General features: G+C 43.6%; 1 protein-coding gene across 1 annotated transcript in view; it reads right to left on the minus strand.

The window, feature by feature from the left end:
- The window catches only part of LOC115464487 (gastrula zinc finger protein XlCGF7.1-like), a 44,166-nt gene extending 22,152 nt beyond the window's left edge, over positions 1–22,014 (minus strand). Inside the window, exons 1-2 of the mRNA XM_030194859.1 lie at positions 21,762–22,014; positions 18,066–18,149 (exon numbers count right to left, since the gene is read on the minus strand). The gene's annotated coding sequence lies outside the window, so the exon portion shown is untranslated. The remainder of the gene's footprint in view (positions 1–18,065; positions 18,150–21,761) is intronic.
- Between the last annotated feature and the right edge of the window lie 1,782 nt (positions 22,015–23,796).

The raw sequence follows: 23,796 nt of genomic DNA on the forward strand, positions 1-23,796 counted from the left end.
AAGATATGAGCGACAAAGGTCTGTATTAATCTCACACCTCAAATCATTCTTCCAACTCAAGGCCAGCCGTGTGTAATTTATTTCGGCCATAGTATCCTTTAGTTGCTGATGATGAAACCTCAGAGGGACCGACAATTGTGACCCTAAAGAGTAACTCTCTGTTAGAATGTCAGTTACATCTTCAGTTAGATTGGTCCAAAGCAGTGAGGAGATACAATGATGCAATTGGAAGTAGGCAAAGTAATGCCCAGGGGGAATCTGTGCAGGTCATTTATAAGAATAACAGCAGAACCACTTAAGCAGATAAGTTAATGTTTTTAGTATCTTTGGATGAGTGACCCACATTGGACACTTGTATACACATGAGAAAAACAACCAGTAAGACAATAGTGGACAGTACAAATAATATACATAAAGGCATATTTTCAAAGCACTTAGCCTCCCAAAGTTCCATAGAAACCTATGGAACTTAGCCTCCCAAAGTGCTTTGAAAATAAGCCTGATAGTAACATAGTAACATAGTAGATGACGGCAGAAAAAGACCTGCACGGTCCATCTAGTCTGCCCACGATAAACTCATATGTGTATACCTTACCTTGATTTGTACCTGTCTTTTTCAGGGCACAGACTGTATAAATCTGTGCAGCAGTATTTCCCACCTCCCAACCACCAGTCCCGCCTCCCATCACCGGCTCCGGCACAGACCCCGTATAAAAGTCTGCCCTCCCCCATCCTAGCCTCTCAACCACCAACCCCTCTTCCCCCTGCCACCCAATTTCAGCTAAGCTTCTGTGGATCCATTCCTTCTGCACAGGATTCCTTTATGCCTGTCCCACGCATGCTTGAATTCCGTTACCGTTTTCATCTCCACCACTTCCCGCGGGAGGGCATTCCAAGCGTTCACCACCCTCTCTGTGAAGAAATACTTCCTGACATCTTTCCTGAGTCTGCCCCCCTTCAATCTCATTTCATGTCCTCTCGTTCTACCACCTTCCCATCTCCGGAAAAGATTCGTTTGCGGATTAATACCTTTCAAATATTTGAACGTCTGTATCATATCACCCCTGTTCCTCCTTTCCTCCAGAGTATACATGTTCAGGTCAGCAAGTCTCTCTTCATACGTCTTGGAACGCAACTCCCATACCATCCTCGTAGCTTTTCTTTGCACCGCTTCCATTTTTTTAACATCCTTCGCAAGGTACGGCCTCCAAAACTGAACACAATACTCCAGGTGGGGCCTCACCAACGTCTTATACAGGGGCATTAAAACCTCCTTTCTTCTGCTGGTCACACCTCTCTCTATACAGCCTAGCAACCTTCTCGCTATGGCCACCGCCTTGTCGCACTGTTTCATCGCCTTCAGGTCCTCAGATACTATCACCCCAAGATCCCTCTCCCCGTCCGTGTCTATCAGGCTCTCCCCACCTAACACATACGCCTCCCTTGGATTTCTACTCCCTAAGTGCATCACTTTGCATTTTTTCGCATTGAATTTTAATTGCCAAACGTTAGACCATTTTTCCAGCTTCTTCAGATCTTTTTTCATGTTTTCCACTCCCTCCGGGGTGTCCACTCTGTTGCAAATCTTGGTGTCATCCGCAAAAAGGCAAACTTTACCTTGTAACCCTTCGGCAATGTCACTCACAAATATATTGAACAGAATGGGCCCCAGCACCGATCCCTGAGGCACTCCACTACTCACCTTTCCCTCCTCCGAGCGAACTCCATTCACTACCACCCTCTGGCGTCTGCCCGTCAACCAGTTCCTAATCCAGTTCACCACTTCGGGTCCTATCTTCAGCCCTTCTAGTTTATTCAAGAGCCTCCTGTGGGGAACCGTGTCAAAAGCCTTGCTGAAATCTAAGTAGATGACGTCCATAGCATGTCCTTGATTTAATTCTCCTGTCACCCAGTCAAAGAATTCAATGAGATTCGTTTGGCACGACTTCCCTTTGGTGAAACCATGTTGTCTCGGATCTTGCAACTTATTGGCTTCCAGGAAATTCACTATCCTTTCCTTCAGCATGGCTTCCATTACTTTTCCAATAACCGAAGTGAGGCTTACCGGCCTGTAGTTTCCAGCTTCTTCCCTATCCCCACTTTTGTGAAGAGGGACCACCTCCGCCGTTCTCCAATCCCTCGGAACCTCTCCCGTCTCCAAGGATTTATTAAACAAATCTTTAAGAGGACCCGCCAGAACCTCTCCGAGTTCCCTCAGTATTCTGGGGTGGATCCCGTCTGGCCCCATGGCTTTGTCCACTTTTAGCTTTCCAAGTTGTTCATATACACTCTCTTCCGTGAACGGTGCTCTATCCAGTTCGTTTTCAGGTGTACTTTTGCCAGTCCCTCTCGGTCCTTCCCCAGGATTTTCTTCAGTAAAAACAGAACAAAAGTATCTATTTAGCAAATTGGCTTTTTCTTCATCATTTTCTACATAGAGTTTTGCTGTATCTTTTAGTCTCACAATCCCCTTTTTAGTCTTTCTCCTTTCACTAATATACCTGAAGAAGTTTTTGTCTCCCCTCCGTACATTTCTAGCCATTTGTTCTTCCGCTTGCGCCTTCGCCAGACGTACCTCTCTCTTGGCTTCTTTCAGTTTCATCCGGTATTCCTCCCTGTGTTCCCTGTAATGCTTTAAAAGGATTAAGAACTATTACAAAACTGTTGGAATAGGTTGCGTGATTTTTTGAAGCCAATGAGCAACCAGTGAACCAGTAGGGAAATATTTGTCATTTGGAACTTAACAGTAGTATTGGGGGAGGGGGTATATTTAATAAAAAATATGAGAAGAAATAAAGTTGATTTTTTTTTAATTAGTTTCCTAGTAATTTTGAAAAATTTGGGGGGGGGGGGGGTTGGAAAATGGACTTTAATAGGTACCCCAGTGTGATTAAATTTTAACTGCCAGACCTTTTGACCATGGGTTCTCTCTTTCTCTACATTTAAGTCTGACTTGTACTCTTTCTATCTTGTACGAGTACTTCAGTGAAGATTTAGGTGGGCCTTCCTTATGAAACTCGCTCCAGCCTCAAACCATCCCAGGTCTCATCCAGGACATCTATGAGAATTTAGTATAAGAATTTCTTTTAGCTCTGTTCTCCCAACGATGCTTTCGAATATGAAAAATGGTTTCATGTCGGGAACAGTAGAGGAATTCAGAAGAATTGTTTGCTCTCATGTTGTCAAGCATTTAACAATGGACTGCAGATTGGACTGTTTTTGAGTGATTACCCAGAACCTAACAACAGTAAGACATTTGATACTGGAGGAGAATTTAAAAGTGCTGGTCATTTATAAGAATAACAGCAGAGTCACTGCAGATAAGTTTGTGTCTTTCATATCTTTGGATGAGTGACAAACATTGGACATTTGTATACACATGAGAAAAACAACCAGTAAAACAATAGTGGACAATACAAATAATACTTTAAAAGGATTAAGAACTATTAAGAAACTGTTGGAATAGGTTACATGATTTTTTTGAAGCCAATTAGCAACTAGGGAAATATTTGTCATTCGGAACTTAATAGAAGTATTTTGGGGGGATATAATGAAAATATGAGAAGAAATAAAGTTGATTTTTTTTTTTTTTTTAAATTAGGTTTCCTAGTAATTTTGAACAAAAAATTTTTTTTTTTAAACTGGACTTTAATAGGTAAACCAGTGTGTATTAGATTGATTAAATTTTAACTGCCAGATTTTTTGACCATTCTTCTACTTTTTGGAGATCTTATCTCATAGTTTCTACTCCCTCGGGGTTATCCACTCTATTGGCTATCTTTGTGTCATCCTCAAAAAGGCAAACTTTTATTTATTTATTAGGATTTATTTACCGCCTGTTTGAAGGAATTCAGTAAGAATAGATAAAAACATGAGCAATAGGCAATTACAGCAGTAAGAATATTCAAATAACAATAAAAAGGTAAAATTATGTATAATCATACCTGATAATTTTCTTTCCATTAATCATAGCTGATCAATCCATAGACTGGTGGGTTGTGTCCATCTACCAGCAGGTGGAGATAGAGAGCAAACTTTTGCCTCCCTATATGTGGTCATGTGCTGCCGGAAACTCCTCAGTATGTCGATATCAAAGCTCCATCCGCAGGACTCAGCACTTAGAGAATTACACCCACGAAGGGACACTCTGCCCAGCTCACCACCGCCGAAACGGGGGAGGGGAATTAACCCAGCTCATCCCCACACAAGTGGGGGAGGGGAATCCGTCCAGCTCATCCCCGCGGAGCGGGGGAGGGACACCACACCCGCCGATGCGGGGGGATCTGGCTTATCCTGCAACCGCAACCGCGGGAGGAGCTGAATGACCCTAACACCGCCGAAGCGGGAGGGGTACAAAGCTGCCCTACAGCCGCACGAAGCGGGAGGGAGTGCCGGCAGAATTTATGTCTCAATCCAGCCCCATAAAACGGGGGGGAGAGGAATGCAGCAGCTCACTGTAACACAAACTCGTCTCAACTCTTGAAGAATCCAAGTGAAAAAACTTGAACACGAAGTCTTTCTGAAGTAACTGAAAACCAAACTTGAACCTGAAATGCAACCAGAATAAAAACAGTACAGATATCTGGGAGGGGCTATGGATTGATCAGCTATGATTAATGGAAAGAAAATTATCAGGTATGATTATACATAATTTTACCTTCCATATCATCAAGCTGATCAATCCATAGACTGGTGGGATGTACCGAAGCAGTACTCACCCAGGGCGGGACATTGAAATCCCTGACCTCAACACTGAAGCTCCAAACCGGGCCTCCGCCCGTGCAGCCACCGCCAAACGGAAAGCTTGGAGAATGTATGAGCCGAAGCCCAAGTTGCCGCCTTGCATATCTCTTCCAAGGAGACGGATCCGGCCTCTGCCATCGAGGCCGCCTGAGCTCTCGTGGAGTGAGCCTTCAGCTGGATAGGCGGCACCTTCCTTGCGGCCACATAAGCCGCTGCAATGGCTTCCTTGACCCATCTTGCCACTGTAGGCTTAGCAGCCTGCAGACCCTTACAAGGACCTGCAAACAGGACAAACAGATGATCCGATTTCCGGAAATCCTTGGTCACTTCCAAGTATCTGATGATGACTCGCCTCACATCCAGATATTTAAGAGCAGAGTACTCCTCTGGGTAGTCCTCCCTACGAAAGGAAGGGAGACAGAGCTGCTGAATCACATGGAAGCGAGAAACAATCTTGGGCAGAAAGGAAGGCACTGTGCGAATAGTCACTCCTGCCTCAGTGAACTGCAGAAAAGGCTCTCGACATGAGAGCGCCTGGAGCTCGGAAACTCTTCTGGCTGAAGATTCTGTTTTTGTGTTATTTCTGAGGTCTGCTTTGTGTATCTTTTTGAGTTATTGAGGGCGATGTGATTCTGTCTCCTGGCTTGTCTTTCTGTAGTTAATTGGTATTGGTAGGTGCACCTTGGAATAGTCTATTTAGGTTTTGAAAGTTTACTCCTATGCAGTTGACCGCCCTTGGTTTTGTTGAGTGTCTACTGCCCTGCCAAAGCTGAATGTAAGGAGTGTGTTTGGTTTCTGGTTGCATTTCCCCAATTTCTGTTTTCACAATATTCATGCTAAGCCAGAACAGTGTTGAAATGCATAGCTTAGTCATAGTAATACTTTTCCCTACTGAAGAAGCTTATTATAATCTAAGATAGTATGTTAGATCATTTTACTATTGCTTGCTGTTAACAAAATTGTGTTATGTTAAACTCTACCTCCTGTGCATCACCTTGGGTGAATCTCTTCATAAAGGTGATTATTAAATCCCAATCAATCAATGAAATAAAATATTTGCATTATTTTTATAATACTTTGTTGTGGAGTTAATTCTTTCTATTATTTGGGTGTAGGAGATTGGATCTAAGGATAAGGGGATCACATTTGCTTTTGACATTTAACTCACTAATGTTGGGCTTGTTATAGATCCATTTCTTAGAATTTATACTGTCAGGTACCCCAATGACACCCCAAAATGTGTTATCTGTAGTGTACCTACAAACTGTACGTTCCACCAAGATCTAGATGTGATTAGATTAATATCTAGATAGGATAATAACTAACCTGCACCCCGGTATTAATTTCTTAGGATCCGAGGTTTCAGTTAACTTTACTTTTTTAGTTCAGGCTGTGTTCGCATAGCTACTGGAACTCTTCTTGGGCTATGTTGTCTTTGTTTATGTTTTACTGAGTACATGCTTTGTTTAATTCAATGTAGAAGAACTATAAGACATACCATGCCAATGTTAAAAGAGTAATTAATTGTAGTGATTACAGTCACATTAATTAGTACTAGTATGCATCAAGAATACTAAGTTATAGCAGTAAGAGGGCTCATTTGTAAGTTGTCCCGTGATTAGTAAAGTGTCAGTGTCACATAGTTAAGGTAGAGACAGATGATGTTTCCTTGTTGACAGAGTGTGCTGAGTCCAGGAAGGGTGTGGTACATCTGTTCAAGAGGATAGTGTGGCTCCTGGTATTAACCATGATCCCTTCTCCTCGGAATACTGGAGAGGCCCTGCTAGCCATGTTCACCTCTTCTCAGAAGCCTGGAGAGGCCCCTATGCTTACTGATCCTGCGGAGGTAAAAGGCCAGGCCAGGAACAGACTGCTTACCTATGCAACTGGTAGTAGTGAAGCATACGAGGAGACCTTAGCCCTGCTAGAAAGGGGTATAACTCCTGATGATGTGTTATCTATGTGAGCTCCTCAACTCCGTGACTAGGGGGATGATGGAACAAAGGAAGTTTGTCACCATGACAGCCATGAACAGAATTTGTGTTGGCCTACATGTAGCAACAGACCAGTTAGTGGATGAATTGAGAACACTACTACTATTACTTATCATTTCTATAGTGCTACTAGATGTACGCAGTGCTGTACCCTGGAACATGAAGAGACAGTCCCTGTTCGATAAAGCTTACAATCTAATTAGGACAAATAAAGATGCTGTGGACGACTTGCAGCCCATCTGCATATCCTCACAGCCTTCTCCGAGGTGACTCCCAGGTCCACCCCAATCATCCCAGGGCCTTCGCTCCAGGTGCCCAGCGCTCCCACCAGCTGCCTTCCAGGTGCTGTGGAGGACTTGCAGCCCACCTGCATATCCTCATAGCCTTCTCCGGGGTGACTCCCAGGTCCACAAGGATCCTCCCAGGACCTTTGCTCCAGGTGCCATGCATCATCATTTTCTCTAGACACTTTGTATTTTCTCCAAGTTACTATTTATGGATCCTGTACACTTTCTCTTCTTGGTACTGCCCCTTCCCAATCTCCTTCTCCATTTCAAACCACTGTATACAGCAGGAACACATTGCCCACCTTCTGCTTTCATAATCTCACCATCTGTCTTCTCCCTTTCTCTCAGCTCTCAACCTTCAACATTTCCTTCCTTCCATTCAACCATCTCTATTCTATATACTACTACTACTTATCATTTCTATAGCGCTACTAGACGTACGCAGCACTGTACACTTGAACATTAAGAGACAGACCCTGCTCGACAGAGCTTACAATCTAATTAGGACAGACAAACAGGACAAATAAGAGATAAGGGAATTACTAAGTTGAGGATGATAAAATAAGGGTACTGAACAAGTGAGTAAGGGTTAGGAATTAAAAGCAGCATCCAAAAGGTGGGCTTTTAACCTAGATTTGAAGACAGCCAGAGATGGAGCTTGATGTCTATATGAGCACATTTCAACTTTGTCACTGTCATTTTTTTTGTTACATTTGTACCCTGCGCTTTCCCACTCATGGCAGGCTCAATGCGGCTTACATGGGGCAATGGAGGGTTAAGTGACTTGCCCAGAGTCACAAGGAGCTGTCTGTGCCTAAAGTGGGAATCGAACTCAGTTCCTCAGGACCAAAGTCCACCTCCCTAACCACTAGGCCACTCCTACTGTTTTCTGTACTTTCTTGCTCCTTCTCCTTCTGTCCACTGGGGATATCAATCCCAATCCTGGTCCTCCACATCAGCTCTCATCTTATTCGTGCAGATCAAATCGTGATGTCTCCAATCTAATTTCTGTTCGTCTCTTTCCCCCTTCTTCCCTGCTTTTCTCATGTGCTCTGTGGAATGCCTGCTCTGTCTACAACAAACTTTCCCACATCCATGATCTCTTTATCTCTCATACTCGCCATCTGCTTGCCCAGAGACTTGGATTTGCCCTGAAGACTATGCTTTAGCCATGGCCCTGTGTCATGGAGGTTACTTTTTCTCCCATACTCCTCACCCGGTTGGCCGCAGAGGTGGTGTTGGGCTACTTCTTTCACCCTCCTGTAGATTTCAACCTCTTCTTCCACCTCAGTCTCACTGCTTTTCTTCCTTCGAAGTCCACTCCGTCTATTCAATCCTCTGCCTCTCCAAGTAGCAGTCATTTATAGACCCCCTGATAAGTCCCTTTTTTCTTTTCTCACTGACTTTGATGCCTGGCTTTTCTTCTTTTTTGAACCTTCATCTCCTTCCTTCATTCTTGGGGATTTTAAAATTCCTGCTAATGATCCTCCTGACTCTTATACTTCTCAGTTTCTCGCTATAACATCCTCTTTCAATCTTCAACTGTGCTCCACTAACCCCACTCATCACAATGGCCACTGCTCAGGATGCAGGAACTGCTCAGTCTCCAGTTCCTGCATCTCAGCTCTTCCCCTCTCTGACCATCATCTGATAACTTTCACACTTAAATCCCCCCCCCCCCCCCAGTCTTGTCCAATCTCAACCAATACATTTAGGAATCTTCAGGCTATTGACTCTTCTACTCTGTCCTCCAGTGTTTCAAATCTCTTCTCAAACACTATGTTATCCAAGTCTGTCAATGAGGCTGTCTCTTCCTATAATACTATTCTCTCCTCTGCTCTGGATACTCTCGCTCTGCCCATTCCCCACGCTGTCAGGCGTATCAAACCCCAGCCTTGGCTGATCTCTAGAATCCGCTGTCTACATTCCAGTGCTTGCTCTGCCGAACGCCTTTGGCTGAAATCCCATGCACATGCTGAATTCATACATTTCAGATTCTTGCTGACCTCCTTCCAATCTTCTCTTTCACTTGCCAAACAGGACTAGTACATCCACTTAACAAATTCTCTTGGCTCAAACCCTCAACGTCTCTTTGCCACACTAAACTCTCTCCTCAAAGTGCCTTCACCTCCAACTCCCCCTTCACTTTCTCCCCAGACTCTGGCTGAATATTTTCATGATAAGGTTCACAAGATTAACATTGAATTGTCAACCAAGTCACATCCAACTCTTCTTCCTTTAGTCCATTCTCTCAACCCCCCTTCAACCTCTGCCTCCTTTTCTTCCTTTTCTGAAATCACTGAAGAGGAAACTGCACATTTTCTTTCCTCCTAGAAACTAACTATCCGTTCCTCTGATCCTATTCCCACCCATCTACTTAGCACTATCTCTTCTACTGTCATCCCTTTTATCTGTCATATCCTCAATCTTTCACTTTCCACTGCAACTGTACCTGATGCCTTCAAACATGCCATAGGTACACCACTCCTCAAAAAACCTTCATTGGACTCAACCTTTCCTTCCAACTATCACCCTATCTCCCTCCTCCCTTTCCTATCCAAGATACTGGAACATGATGTTCACCGCCGTTGTCTTTCTTTCATCTCAAGCTATTCTTGATCCACTTCAATCTGGCTTTTGCCCTCTACATTCAACTGAAATAGCCCTTGCTAAAGTCTCCAATGACCTGTTCCTGGCCAGATCCAAAGGTCTCTATTCTATCCTCATCCTTCTAGATCTATCTGATACCTTTGACACTGTTGATCACAGCCTACTCCTTGATACGCTGTCCTCACTTGGATTTCAGGGCTCTGTTCTTTCCTGGTTCTCTTCTTATCTCTCCCATCGTACTTTTAGTGTGTACTATGGTGGATCCTCCTCCACGTCTATCCCACTATCAGTTGGTGTACCTCAGGGATCTGTCCTGGAACTTCTTCTTTCTCCATCTATACTTCTTCCCTTGTTAACTGAATGCCATGGGATGAGATCAGAGTATCACCTTTATGCTGATGACTCCCAGATCTACCTTTCCACACCAGAAATTTCAGGCCAAAGTATCAGCCTGCCTTTCTGACATTGTTGCCTGGATGTCTCACCGCCATCTGAAACTAAACATGACCAAGACTGAGCTTGTTATCTTTCCCCCTAAACCAACCTCTTTAGCTGTTCCATCCCCTCTACCATTTTGGTTGCTCTTCTTTGAACCTTTTCTAACTCCGCTATATCTTTTTTGAGATACGGAGACTAGAATTGAACACAATACTCAAGGTGAGGTCGCACCATGGAGCAACAGAGGCATTATAATACTTTTGGTCTTATTTTCCATCCCTCTCCTAATAATTACTAGCATCCTATTTGCTTTTTTGGCTGCCGAAGCACACTGAACAGAAGATTTCAGTGTGTATTGTCTAGAATGACATCTAGGTTTTATTCTTGCGTGCTGACTCCTAAAGTGGATCCTAGCATCAGATAACTATGATTCAGATTCTTCCCAATATGCATCACTTTGCATTTGTCTACAATAAATGTCATCTGTCATTTGGATGCCCAGTCTTCTAGTTTCCTAAGGTCTTCCTGCAATTTTTCACAAACCACAAGTGTTTTGCCAACTTTTAATAGTTTCCTCTCATCTGCATATTTTAATCACCTCACTTACTTGCTACAGAAGGGTGAGTCTGTTCAGACATCTCTGACTCAGGATGATCCATGAAGGGGAGATCTTCCTCTTGTTTAATGCTCAGTGAGAACACAGATGTTACGACTGGAAGGCCTGTGAGAGAAAACACATTTACAAGGATCCACCAAGGATCTGATACTAAATTAGAAAACCAATTTGAAGTAACCAAATGTTTGATGCTAATGACCCAACTCCTGTGATCTAAAAATGCAAAGCTGAATAAATCCAAAACATTTACTTACTGTTGGTGGAGTCATTTGGATTTTCTTTTCCCTCCCACTCAGATTGTTGAGTGAAATATTTCTCATCTTCATTTTTAATCTTGAATATAACATCAGGATTAATAATTGAATAACCTGTCAATAAGAAGGAAAATTAAATTTCAATTGTATTTGTAGAATCCCACAGGAGGTTCCATCTGCTTCATGTATATGATGTGTGCATGAAGGTGTGTGTATATGTGTATGTACAGATATCTTGGGGTATATGTATTTATCTGAAAAAGCTTAAAGAGAGGCAGCATCAGTGGCCTGCCATTTGATTAAGATTATATCATAGAGGGTTTATGGCACAGAAAATTCTCTTCATAGCCCTCCTAGGTGGTGACATTGCAGGTGCCAATCTTCTGGTTATCATTTGGAGAGGTTATATGTTGTACAATATAATTGACTAGTGTGCAGCTGATACGTCATGACCTTGTGCAGAAGTGTCAGATGAAATCTGAGAGGTCTTCTGCATCAAGCTATTTTGTATAGGAATGGGAGAGAATCCAGCTGGTGCTGTGTGAAGCCTCTAGTTTAATGTATCATTTTATCTTACAACTGAGAGCAGCATCTTTTGTAGAGCCTGTAGCAGTGGTGTCTTCACAGGCTCCTATTGAATATGGGATGGTATCAGAAGCCAGGTTCTAAATTTCAGGTGCCCATGGTATCTAGTTCCTGTGATTTTTACACCACTGATTCCATAATGTGCTTGTGTGGTAGATGACAGAGAAACATATTTACCTCGTGACATGAGGATGTCATGAATCTCCTTGATGACCTTCTTGTACAAATCCTTCTGCCTTTCTCCCAGAATGTCCCAGTCCACTTCCAAGAAATAAGCAGCAACACCCTTGAATATGACCAAAGCCTAGAACAGCAAACAGAACACCTTACATCAAACTTTTATTTTTTCATTTCATTTTATTAAATATACACTCACTTATCAACATACTTCTAGATGGTTTACAATGAACATATATAATAGTTCACTTATAAATAAAAAATGGATACCAAAAACATAGGAGAGTGTAGGAGGGAAGTCCTGGAAGCCAAATTTAGGTTCTTAGATAAAAAACTGAAAACTAAAAGAACCAGAGTAACAGTCTCAGAAATACTCCCTGTTTCACATGCAGGAGCCAAGAGATTTTCAATGTTTGGGTGAGCCAATGACACAGGGAAAAAGGATTTAGATTTGTTAGGAACTGGACAACATTCTGGGGAAGGGGAAGCATGTTTCAAAAAGATGTGTTGAACCTTAACCAGGGCAGAATCAAATGTTTAAAAGGAGATACAACAACTTTTAAACTACAACTTGGGAGAAAGTCGACAGTCGCTCAGGAGCAGATGAATTGGGGTTAGGTATCTTTAAAAAATTCTGTCAGAACAGGGAAGTAAGGGCAACCTGATCGGGAAGTTGCAACAAAGGGAGGAGTAGGCCGGACATTTTAAGAGCAGATGGAGAGTAAAGACTGCTAACTATCCCTGTCAACTAGTAAGCATGCAGTAAATAAGACAAAAAACACACTTTGAAATGTCTGTATACAAATCCTAGAAGCTTGAAAAATAAGATGGGAGAGAAATAGTATACTGCACATAGGGGCCCTTTTACTAGGCCTCGATAGGCTACGGGGGAAACGGCACATGGCGATCCAGCAGTAGTTCTGGCTCACACTGAGCGCCATTTCTGGAACAGAATTTTTTTTTTGGGGGGGGGGGGGTGGATCTGTGGAAGGAAGACAACCAAATGGAACACTGTGCTATCAAGTATAAATTATATCACCATGATAGGGTGGATTAAACTGGAGGGTGGTAGCGCAATATGTTAAAGAGGATATTGAGTGGAACAGAATAAAAATTCAGCAGGAAACAGATTGCAAAGTGGATAGAGGGAGGTCAGAAATAGTGAGAGATACAGGGAAAATGACAAAACTTGATAAAGGATGAATGACAGTAGCAACTAAAGAAGATAAAAGGAAGAGAAAGAATGACATGGGATAATGGTGGGGGAGAAAAGAAAATGAACTGACAATGAAAAGAGAAAGGTAAATATATATATATATATATATATATATATATATATATATATATATATATATATATATATATATATATATATAAATAAATAATACACACACATTATCTATAAAACAAAGGATAGAAGTCAGAGGCTGTGATTATAACACCTCATTCACTATCCCTGGTCCAGAGGAGGCATCTTCCCTGTAGAAAAAGTTTGTATCACCTCATTACTAGCTTTAATCCAAGCTTCATCTCATGCTTCAAGCAGTTCCTCACATGTGCCTGTGGTGGTCAGATTTCCTCTTTCCTTACACCCCTGAGGCTTAGTCCTGAATCCATCTTGCTCAAACTGGATTAAAATGTCAGGTTTGACACTGTAGGAGCCTATTACAAGAAAAAGAAAGCATTATAAGTTGGGGGGGGGGGGGGTTAAGTTACCACAGAGTCATTAAGTTCCCAGAATTATGTACAGAACCAAAAAACAGAATAAGGGTACTGCTGTACTGATCATCATCAGAATGTTATTCTAGAAATACCCAGATATTTCATAATATGATGAGCAACTCCTTTCTCAACAGCTACAAACAGCTCTGTGGTAAATATCTGTCATCAGGAGGGGTTTTGTTTTGGGGTTTTTTTGACACAGACTGTTTTCCATCTAATTTCTGTAGATCAGAAATCAGATTCTGCTGACCACCCACAACTGGAAAACTGTTAAATCATTTTAGGGTAGATTTTTAGCTTGAAGCAGTCAGCGGGTTTTAGTTGCTTATAACCACAAGCTGAATTAACCCCAGAGAGTCAATATCAGGTCAGCATTCAATATACAGGTAAGAATGGTCACACAGAAGTTAATAGGGCACTGGCCAATATTCATACCAGCACCCGGTAATCTAAGCAGATAAAGTTATCCATATTTGTAACTGGTTAGTGAACTGAATATCAGTGCAACCAGTGAAGTGCTGGATCTGTCTAAGCTCAACCCTAATACTATCCAATTAATACACTGGCAGTCAGAGGGATATTCAGTGACACTATCCAGTTAAGGTCCACTGAATATATGGGAATGACCAGCTCATTGGGGTTTAACTGGTCAGGAGTCTCTCCTGCTCATTTAAACCCTTTTGAATACCAGGCCTAAGATTTTATAAGTCAGAGTGAAAGAGGTCTTCAGCCCCCACTAGAGGGCACTGGTGACAAATAATTCCTAGAATTGGAGTGATTGAAACGGCAATGATGACATAAAATGCCCCCATCCCCACATACTAAGAGGCAGGTATTGCCAGTTAACCCCCTAGATCACCTTATGCCTCTATTTCAACACTTAGAAGAAGGCTGAGGGGTTAGATTAAGGACATTGAGGTAGTCTGCACTGGTCTGCATTTTACGTGATCACCTACCCAAAATGGTAGAGAACTGACGAAGAAGACAACTGGGCCTTGCAGAAGGCATCATATAATTTCTATTCTCCTCCTGCTCTACAATTAGCCCCTTCCCACAATAAATGTTAACTCCCTAATAGGGACTGTCTCATGTCTGTGTATAGCGCTATGTACGTCTAGTTCTGCTGCAGAAATGTTAAGTAGTAATATTAGTAGTATTAGCGCTGCTGCTCAATCACACACCCCGACAGTATCTGTTTTACAGAGAGGATAAGTTTCTTATCTCACCAGCTCTCAATTCCTAAATAATCCTGGTGGAGTTTATTAAGATGTGCAGGAGGAGTGTTATTCTTACTTGTTACAGGAGGGTGAGTCTGTTCAGGCACCTCTGATTTAGGAGGATCCATCAAGGGGAGATCTTCCTCTTGTTTAACACTCAACGAGAACACAGACGTTACAATCGGAAAGCCTGTTAAGAGAAAACACATTACAAGGATTAGGAAATGGATTTTAAGTCTCCAAATGTCTGGAGACTTTAATCTGGAAATTCAAAGCCCTTCAAATCTAAAACATCTACTTACTCTTATTCGGGTTTTCTTTTCCCTCCCATTCAAAATATTGAGTCAAATATTTCTCATCTTCCTTTTTTATATTGAATATAACATCAGGATTAACAATTGAATAACCTGTAAGTAAGTAGGAAAATGGCATTAAAATTTATATGTAGAGCCCCTGGGAAACTTCCTTCTGTGTCCTGTTCTGAACAAGCAGCATTTTGCGCCGGGATCTACAACTACTACTACTACTTGACATTTCTAGAGCGCTACTAGGGATCTGCGCCCAATTTTAGGTGTGAGGATTTACACCTACTGAAACCTGGTCTAAATTCTCACAAATCTTCGTTATTCTGTAACACTATCCAGCTTATTTTCAAAAGAGACGGACGCCCATCTTCCGACACAAATCGGGAGATGGACGTCCGTCTCAAAAACAGGTATAATCGAAAGCTGAATTTGGACGGCCCCAACTGCTTTCCGTCACGGGGACGGGCGAAATTCTCGGGGGCGTGGCCAAATGGTAGCGAAGGCGGGACAGGGGCGTTCCGGGGCGTGGTTAACAGATGGACCTCCGCGCCTGATAATGGAAAGAAGCAAGACGTCCCCAACGAGCATTTAGTCCACACAAAGTTGGTCCTGTTTTTTTCACGACCAAGCTTCCAAAAAGTGCCCAAACTGACCAGATGACCACCGGAGGGAATCGGGGATGATCTCCCCTGTCTCCCCCAGTGGTCACTAACCCCCTCCCACCCTAAAAAACAAACTGTTTAAATATTTTTCCAGCCTCTATGTCAGCCTCAAATACCATACCTAGCTCCATGACAGCAGTATGCAGGTCCCCCGAGCAATTTTAGTTTAGTTGGTGCTGCGCAGGACCCATGCAGAGAGCAAAAATCGGAAGAAAAAGAAACATGCAAGTGCAGTCAGGGACGTCCAAAAAAAAACATGCAAGTGCAGTCAGGGACGTCCAAATTAAAACAATAGTAATAGGGGGATTCAAACCAGCCACCTTCTGATTACAAGACTTGTGCTCTAACCACTGCACCACTTATTTAGACATTCCTTCCCTTTCCATTAAGTCCCTCCAAGTTTCTGTCAGCCAATCACAGCTCATTTACCTTACATCGGTGTCAGCTAAATGAGCTGTGATTGGCTGACAGAAAATTAGAGGGACTTAATGGAAAGGGAAGGAATGTTTAAGCAGCTGAATAAGTGGTGCAGTGGTTAGAGCACCGGTCTTGTAATCAGAAGGTGGCTGGTTCAAATCCCACTATTACTATTGTTTTAATTTGGACGTCCCTGACTGCACTTGCATGTTTTTTTTTTCTTCCGATTTTTGCTCTCTGCATGGGTCCCGCACAGCATCAACTAAACTAAAATTGCTCTGGGGACCTGCATACTGCTGTCATGGAGCTAGGTATGATATTTGATGCTGGCATAGAGGCATCTCAGGGGGACCAGTGCACTACGAATGCTGGCCCCCTCCCATGACCAAATGGCTTGGATTAGGTCCGCTTTTGAGATGGGCGGCAGCGGTTTCGATTATCGCTGAAAACCGCGGGCGGCCATCTCTAGGTCCAGCGATCTCACCATTTGTGTCGTCTATCTCTAGAGTCGACACAAATGATGGGATTTCAGCGGGCCGAACCGTATAATCGAAACCTAAGATGGACGGCCATCTCGTTTCGATTTTACGGTTCGCTCCGCCTCTTCGCGGAGCCGTCTCCGGTGATGGACGTTTTTACACATGGGCGTTCGCATTCGATTATGCCCCTCCATGTGAAAATTCCAGGAACGCCCCTGATCCACCCATGTCACTCCTGTGTCTGCACCCCCTTTCTAGATCCACGAGTAAGTTTAATGCCAATCAGCATAATTAGCACCCATGTATCAGTGCTAATTGGCTCATTATGCAAATAAATTGCACATACACACTTTTGAGGACCATATATAGAATTAAATCAACACTCTAAATCTTGGGCTGTTTGTATTGGCCTGACAAGGTTTGGAGAGAAGAGGGAGTTGTAATTTGCTGCCTGATTTATATTAAAAGTTGGAGGTTATCTGGTGCCTCATTTCTATTCGTGAACCTCTAAGCTGAAGTCACGGCAGGTGTCAAACTTCTCTGTGCTATCTGGTTACCATCTGAAGGGGTTACACACTTTATGGGGTAACTGACTAGTGAGCAGCTGACAGTCAGGCCCCTTATACAGAAGTTGTAGTTCTCAGCAAGAACGGTCAAAATGTTGTTGTACAGAAAAGGGAGACACATTTATCTCACAGCACAGAGCAGCATCTTTTGCATCAGAAGCCAGATCTCAATTTCAGGTGCCCATGGGACCTGGGATCTTTCCAGCTCCTCTGATAGAATAACAGCACCCATTCCATAATGCGCCATTTTTGCAAAAACTTAATTGGCTACCAGTATAATACAGGGCTAAACTTAAAACTCAATGTCTGATCGTCAAGGCTGTCAAAGGAAATGGCCCTGAGTACCTGGGATGATCCTCAACACACCGCCAAGGACACTAAGGTCCTCCCAAGGAGTTTCACTAACCACACCCTCTCCAAAAGGCATTACACAATGTGATACCTGCAAGCGAGCCTTCTCCGGAGTAGCCCCCACACTCTGGAATGCACCGCCTGAAAGGCTCCGCTTAACACAAGACTACCTCTACTTCAGGAAGCAGGTGAAAGCTTGGCTCTTCCACCCGGCCTTTAATGGAAGAAGTAACTAACTTGTTAATCTCACTCACACACGCAAGGAGTGACACAGGCTGCACATACTGCAGCAGGACATGTTTATGCACTCCTACCTTAGCTGAGATAATATTTAACCATCTCTCTAACCTCATGTGCACCTTTCTTTAAATTAGTCACCATATTTTCTAACTCCTGTTACTCTCTTACCTGTCTATATGCTCTTTTATTATGCCCTACACTGTCAATTAAAATGTTTTATTACATATTGTGTTGACATTGTAAGTAGTAGACTATGCCATACTTTGTATTGTTATTTGAATATTTTTACTGCTGTAATTGTCTACTGTTCATGTTTGATTTATTCTTACTGTACACCGCCTTGAGTGAATTCCTTCAAAATGGCGGTAAATAAATCCTAATAAATAGAGAAGGCATATTTACCTTTTGATGTGAGGATTTCATGAATCTCCTTGACGACCTTGTTGTAAAGCTCTTTCTCCCATTCTTCCAGAATGTCCCACTCCGCTTCCAAGAAATAAGCAGAAACATCTTTGAATGTGACCAATGCCTTGAGCAACAGACAGAACATCGTCAATCACAGTTTCATTATCCTGTCTTTTAATAGACTTTGTTATATGATCTCTGTCAGTAAGAAGGGCAGACAATGCAGTGGCACCGGAGATCGGTGCTGGAATTTAGCTGGCGGGGGTTGAGGACCCCCGTCAACCAAGGTATTTGCTGCAGCAGTGGGTGGGGAGTGGCAGGGTGGGGGGGGGGCGGTGTGGTGGAGGCAGCAGAACAAAATGTGCCCCCCACCTCGGACTCTGGCCCCCTCCCACCACGAAGTCTGGCTGCACCCGATTAGAGCAGTGCCCTAACATGAATTATGTAAAAATTTGCATTAAATTAGACCCCCAAATACTCAACTTAGAACTAATTTGCATAAAGCTAGAGCACAAATAAAGCCATGGCAGACGTATGCAAGCTTCCCACACCTGAATACTTCCATTAAAACTCTTACATACACTTTTGAACGTTAATATTTATTTATTTTATGTTCTAGGTGTCAGTGCAGGTATCCAGTGACCTCACTGCACCTGGGCGATTTTTTTGTGTCATTTAAGGGTCACCCTAGTAACCAAAAAGCCCTTAAGCATCCCCCTCCTTTCCCAGCAACCATTGGGCTTTCTTTAATTAAAACTGCGCCATATAGGGGCATGCGCAATCGCTCAAACACCCCGATTTCAGCCAAAGTAATAGTTCCATAATTAGACCCTTCTCAGGTCACAAGTCCCCCCTCACTCAAATTATTGAATAAAATTGATGGTACAGTGGTTCCTGAGGCTCTGGAGCCATCGGCATCTCTTTCTACCGCAAATGCTTGGGTGATGTCACTGATGATGTCAGCGCATTTCCCCAATGTTGTGCTCACATGCCCAGTGATTCCCAGGCCCCAGCAAATATGTGACTCTTCCTGCCAGCCATGCCTGGTTCCCTTTACCTCAGCGGCGTTTCCCGCAGCAGACCCGCCACTGGCAGCAGACAAACCCTCAGAGCCTTTTCCCAGAGCTCCCAAGGCCGGGTAAATATAAAAATATATATGTATTATACTGGCTGCTTTAAGCTAAGTGCTTATACAGATTTATTTTAAATTCTTTTTATTATGAAAATGAAAAATGAAGATAGTTTGAAAATATATCTTACATAGTAACATAGTAGATGACGGCAGAAAAAGACCGCACGGTCCATCCAGTCTGCCCAACAAGATAACTCATATTTGCTGCTTTTTGTGTATACCCTAATTTGATTTGTACCTCTGCTCTTCAGGGCACAGACCGTATAAGTCTGCCCAGCACTATCCCCGCCTCCCAACCACCAGCCCCGCCTCCCGATCTTGACTAAGCTCCTGAAGATCCATTCCTTCAGCACAGGATTCCTTTATGCTTATCCCACGCATGTTTGAATTCCGTTACCGTTTTCATTTCCACCACCTCCCGCGGGAGGGCATTCCAAGCATCCACTACTCTCTCCGTGAAAAAATACTTCCTGACATTTTTCTTGAGTCTGCCCCCCTTCAATCTCATTTCATGTCCTCTCGTTCTATCATCTTCCCATCTCCGGAAGACTTCTTGAATGGAAGACTTGGCCTTTCCCTCCCTCCCTCCACCGAAGACTAGGCCTTTTCGGCCCCCCCCCCCCTCCCCCAACAACTCTGCAGAGTTGTACTGCAGTCTAGTAATCCCCAATATAATGAAGGATTACGTTAGTGATAGTGAATAATATAAATTTTTAATAAAATAAAATCTTATATCTCGCTGCACCCTACGCCTGGAATAAACTTCCTGAGCCCCTACGTCTTGCCCCATCCTTGATCATCTTTAAATCTAGATTGAAAGCCCACCTCTTCAACATTGCTTTTGACTTGTAACCACTTATACCTCTCGCTTCTACCTACCCTCCTCTCCTCTTTCCTCTACACATTAATTGATTTGCTTGCTTTATTATTATTGTGTATTAGATTGTAAGCTCTTTGAGCAGGGATTGTCTTTCTTCTATGTTTGTGCAGCGCTGCGTACGCTTTGTAGCGCTACATAAATGCTAAATAGTAGTAGTAGTAGTAGTAGAGTTGGGAGTATAAAATGTTTCGTACTTTTTGGGATCTTGCCAGTTGTGACCTGGATTGGCCACTGTTGGAAACAGGATGCTGGGTTTGATGGACCTTTGCTCGTCCCAGTACGGCAATACTTATGCACTTATATTCTAATTTTCTGTGTGTTTTAAGTTTACTGTAAACCTCTTTTATCTTAAGTGGAACTAGACCAACTGCTTCACTCCAACACAGACAAATAAAGAAAGAGAAGAGAAAGCTGGAAGAGCTGCACTTTGATCTTTTGTCTTCAGTAGAAAAAAGGCCCCTTTCTGTGACAAATGAAACGGGCGCTAGCAAGGTTTTCCTCACTTTGTATGCCTCTGTATGTTGCTCATACCTTCCTGCTGCAGGGTTGCCAGGTGGAAAATTTTTTTCCCACCCAATCCAGCCTAAAAACAGCCCAAAACCCGCCCAAACTCAAACCCCGCCACTGACACCCCCACCCCCGCCGTCATCAACCCCGCCCCCGCCGTCATCGGCCCCGCCTACCCTGTCACCGGCCCCGCCCAAAACGTCACTAACCCCGCCCAAAACGTCACTAACCCCGCCCCCTGCGGCCGTAAAACCCGCCTGAAAACCGCCCAAAAGAAAAAAAAGAAGCCCAAAAAACAGCAACCCGCCACGGGCAAAAATTTCCCGTGGCGGGTCACGGAAAACCGCCCAATTGGGCGGTAAAACCGCCCACCTGGCAACACTGTCCTGCTGTTTCCTTCTGTGTGAGACAGAGCTGTTTGGGTTGTCTGTGTGAGGCTCTGTGTGAATGGGCTGTCCCTTCCTGGGTATGTCTGTGTAGGTTTCCTCCCTTCACAGTTCCTGCATGCTGTCTGGGAAGCTGGGAGGAGTAACACTGCAGCCCATTGCACTCATGGGAGAACACCGGGCTACACAACTACAGAAGTGGGTGGAGCTCCAGGCTTCATTAGAACGTTGGGGTTGTGAATTATGTCTGGATGGGGCGTGGCTGAGGGCGGGTCTATGACTGAGAGTCACAGTGAGTGGTGCTGACAGCCTAGAACAGTACAGGGCTTCAGTGTTTCCCTGCCACACAGTGCGCTTCAGAATTGGAGGTGAGAATTATTTATATAGATGTTCAAGTGTACAGCGCTGCGTACGTCTAGTAGCGCTTTAGAAATAAGTAGTACTTGAAGTAGTAGCTAAGCTACTACTACTATTTAGCATTTATATAGCGCTACAAAGCGTAAGCAGCGCTGCACAAACATAAGCAGTATATTAACCCCCTGTTTACTAAAGCTTAGCTCAAGTTATCTGCAACAGGGCTCATTTTATTCCTATGGGCCCTACTGCAGATAATTCCAGCTAAGTTTAGTAAACCCCCTAAATGTTTTAAACATAAACTAGACCTACTGCTTCTTTCCAACAAAGACAAACAAGGAAAGAGAAGAGAAAGCTGGAAAAGCTGTGCACAGAAATGTTTTCCTTATAGTGCTGGAACCCTGTGTACAAGAGGGGAGAGAATAATTTCTTACCTGATCAGAAACTAATGCAGATATGTCCCTGCTGTTTTCCCTTTGAATTTTGCTGCTGCTGGGATGGATTCAAGCTGGAGATTTCCCTTTTTCTGGACAGATGAATAAAACAGGAAGAAGTTGAGCTGGTTCCAGGTCAGGGATAAATTCCCTCCTCTCTCCCTCTGCAGATCTGAGATGGGTCTTGCAGGGATTTCCAGACCCAAAAGACAGAAAGTTTCTGCTTTAGTTCTAAATATTTTCCCTCTTTGCAGCTCTGCAGACACTAAACAAAGAAAATGGAGAGCACCTAAGTGCTCCAGCTGCTCCCTCCTCCCTTATGAGCTCCCTCCTCCCCCTTCCTCTGAGCTCCTCCCCTCTGCTAAGGTCATTTTAGGATTTCCCACCTACTTAAGGTGGATCTGTGTAGAAAACAGCTAACAGATCAGGAAAATGAGTTATTCCTGTTGCATCTATGTCCTTGAGGCTCTTGAGACCTGAATCGTTCTGAAAATTCTGGATCTCTCTCTATGTAGTATTACATTTCCCTGAGGAACATGGCAACATCTCCTACTCACCCCAATACCAAAAGATGCCAAGAAAAGCAAAAACGATATCACCAATTACCGCCCAGTTGCGTCTATCCCATTAGTAGTAAAAATGATGGAGAGCTTCGTGACTAAACAGCTTACGGAATACCTGGACCAGTTCTCAATACTACATAATTCACAATCAGGATTCCGATCCCACCATAGCACCGAAACTGTCCTAGTCACCCTCCTGGCCAAATTCAAGCAGGAGATTGCCACAGGCAAAAGCATACTCCTCCTCCAGTTCGACATGTCGAGCACATTCGACATGGTAAACCACAACATACTACTAAGAATACTAGGCCACTTCTGGATTGAAGGAAACGTACTTAACTGGATCAAGAGCTTTCTAATCACCAGAACTTATCAAGTAAAATCAAAGTCAAACATATCACCACTGTGGAAAGCAGTCTGCGGAGTACCTCAAGGATCACCATTATCACCAATACTCTTCAACATGATGATGATTCCACTGGCACAGTCCTTATCCAACCGAGGCCTTAACCCATTCATTTACGCTGATGATATTACAATATACATCCCCTTCAGACATGATCTGACAGAAATAACCAACAAAATCACCATATTGCCTCATCCTCTCCTCTCCATATAACAAATACAAGCCCAAAACCATAAATACTCCAGGACATACCCTCCCTACCCCGGACAGGTTGAAAATATTTGGTGTCACACTTGATCGCAACCTTACACTCGAGAGCCAAGTAAACTCTGTAACAAAGAAAATGTTCTATTCAATGTGGAAGCTCAAACGATTAAAACCTTTCTTCCCAAGAGCAACTTTTCGATACCTAATACAATCAATGGTCCTAAGCCATGCAGATTATTGCAACGGAATCTACCCGGGCTGCAAAGAACAACTCATAAAAAAACTCCAGACCGCCCAAAATACAGCAGCCAGGCTGATATTCAGCAAAACATGCTTCGAAAGTGCCAAACCCCTCCAAGAAAGGTTGCATTGGCTCCCAATCAAAGAATGGATCATCTTCAAAATCTGCACCTTAATCCACAAAATCATATACAGCGTAGCCCCAGAATACATGACAGACCTCATAGACTTACCAATAAGAAACAAAGTCAGATCATCAAGATCCTACCTAAACCTACACTACCCAAATTGCAAAGGACTGAAATACAAAACAAATTATGCAGTGGCGTACCAAGGGCGGGGCGGTGGGGGTGGTCCGCCCCGGGTGCACGCTGTGGAGGGGTGCAGAGAGCAGCCGCGCACCTGTCGGCTCTGCTGGTTCCCTGCTCCCTCTGCCCCGGAACAGGTTACTTCCTGTTCCGGGACAGAGGGAGCCAGCGGAGCCAACAGCCGCGCGGCTGCTCCCAACACCACTCCAGCAGTGTGTGTTGATGCAGGTATGTTGATGCGCCAGGGGAGGGGGGTGTTGATGCGCCGGGGGGGCGGTGTTGGTGCACCAGGGGAGGTGTTGATGCTGGGG

The sequence above is a fragment of the Microcaecilia unicolor genome, chromosome 3 (genome assembly GCF_901765095.1).
Source record: "Microcaecilia unicolor chromosome 3, aMicUni1.1, whole genome shotgun sequence".
Taxonomy (NCBI): Eukaryota; Metazoa; Chordata; class Amphibia; order Gymnophiona; family Siphonopidae; genus Microcaecilia; species Microcaecilia unicolor.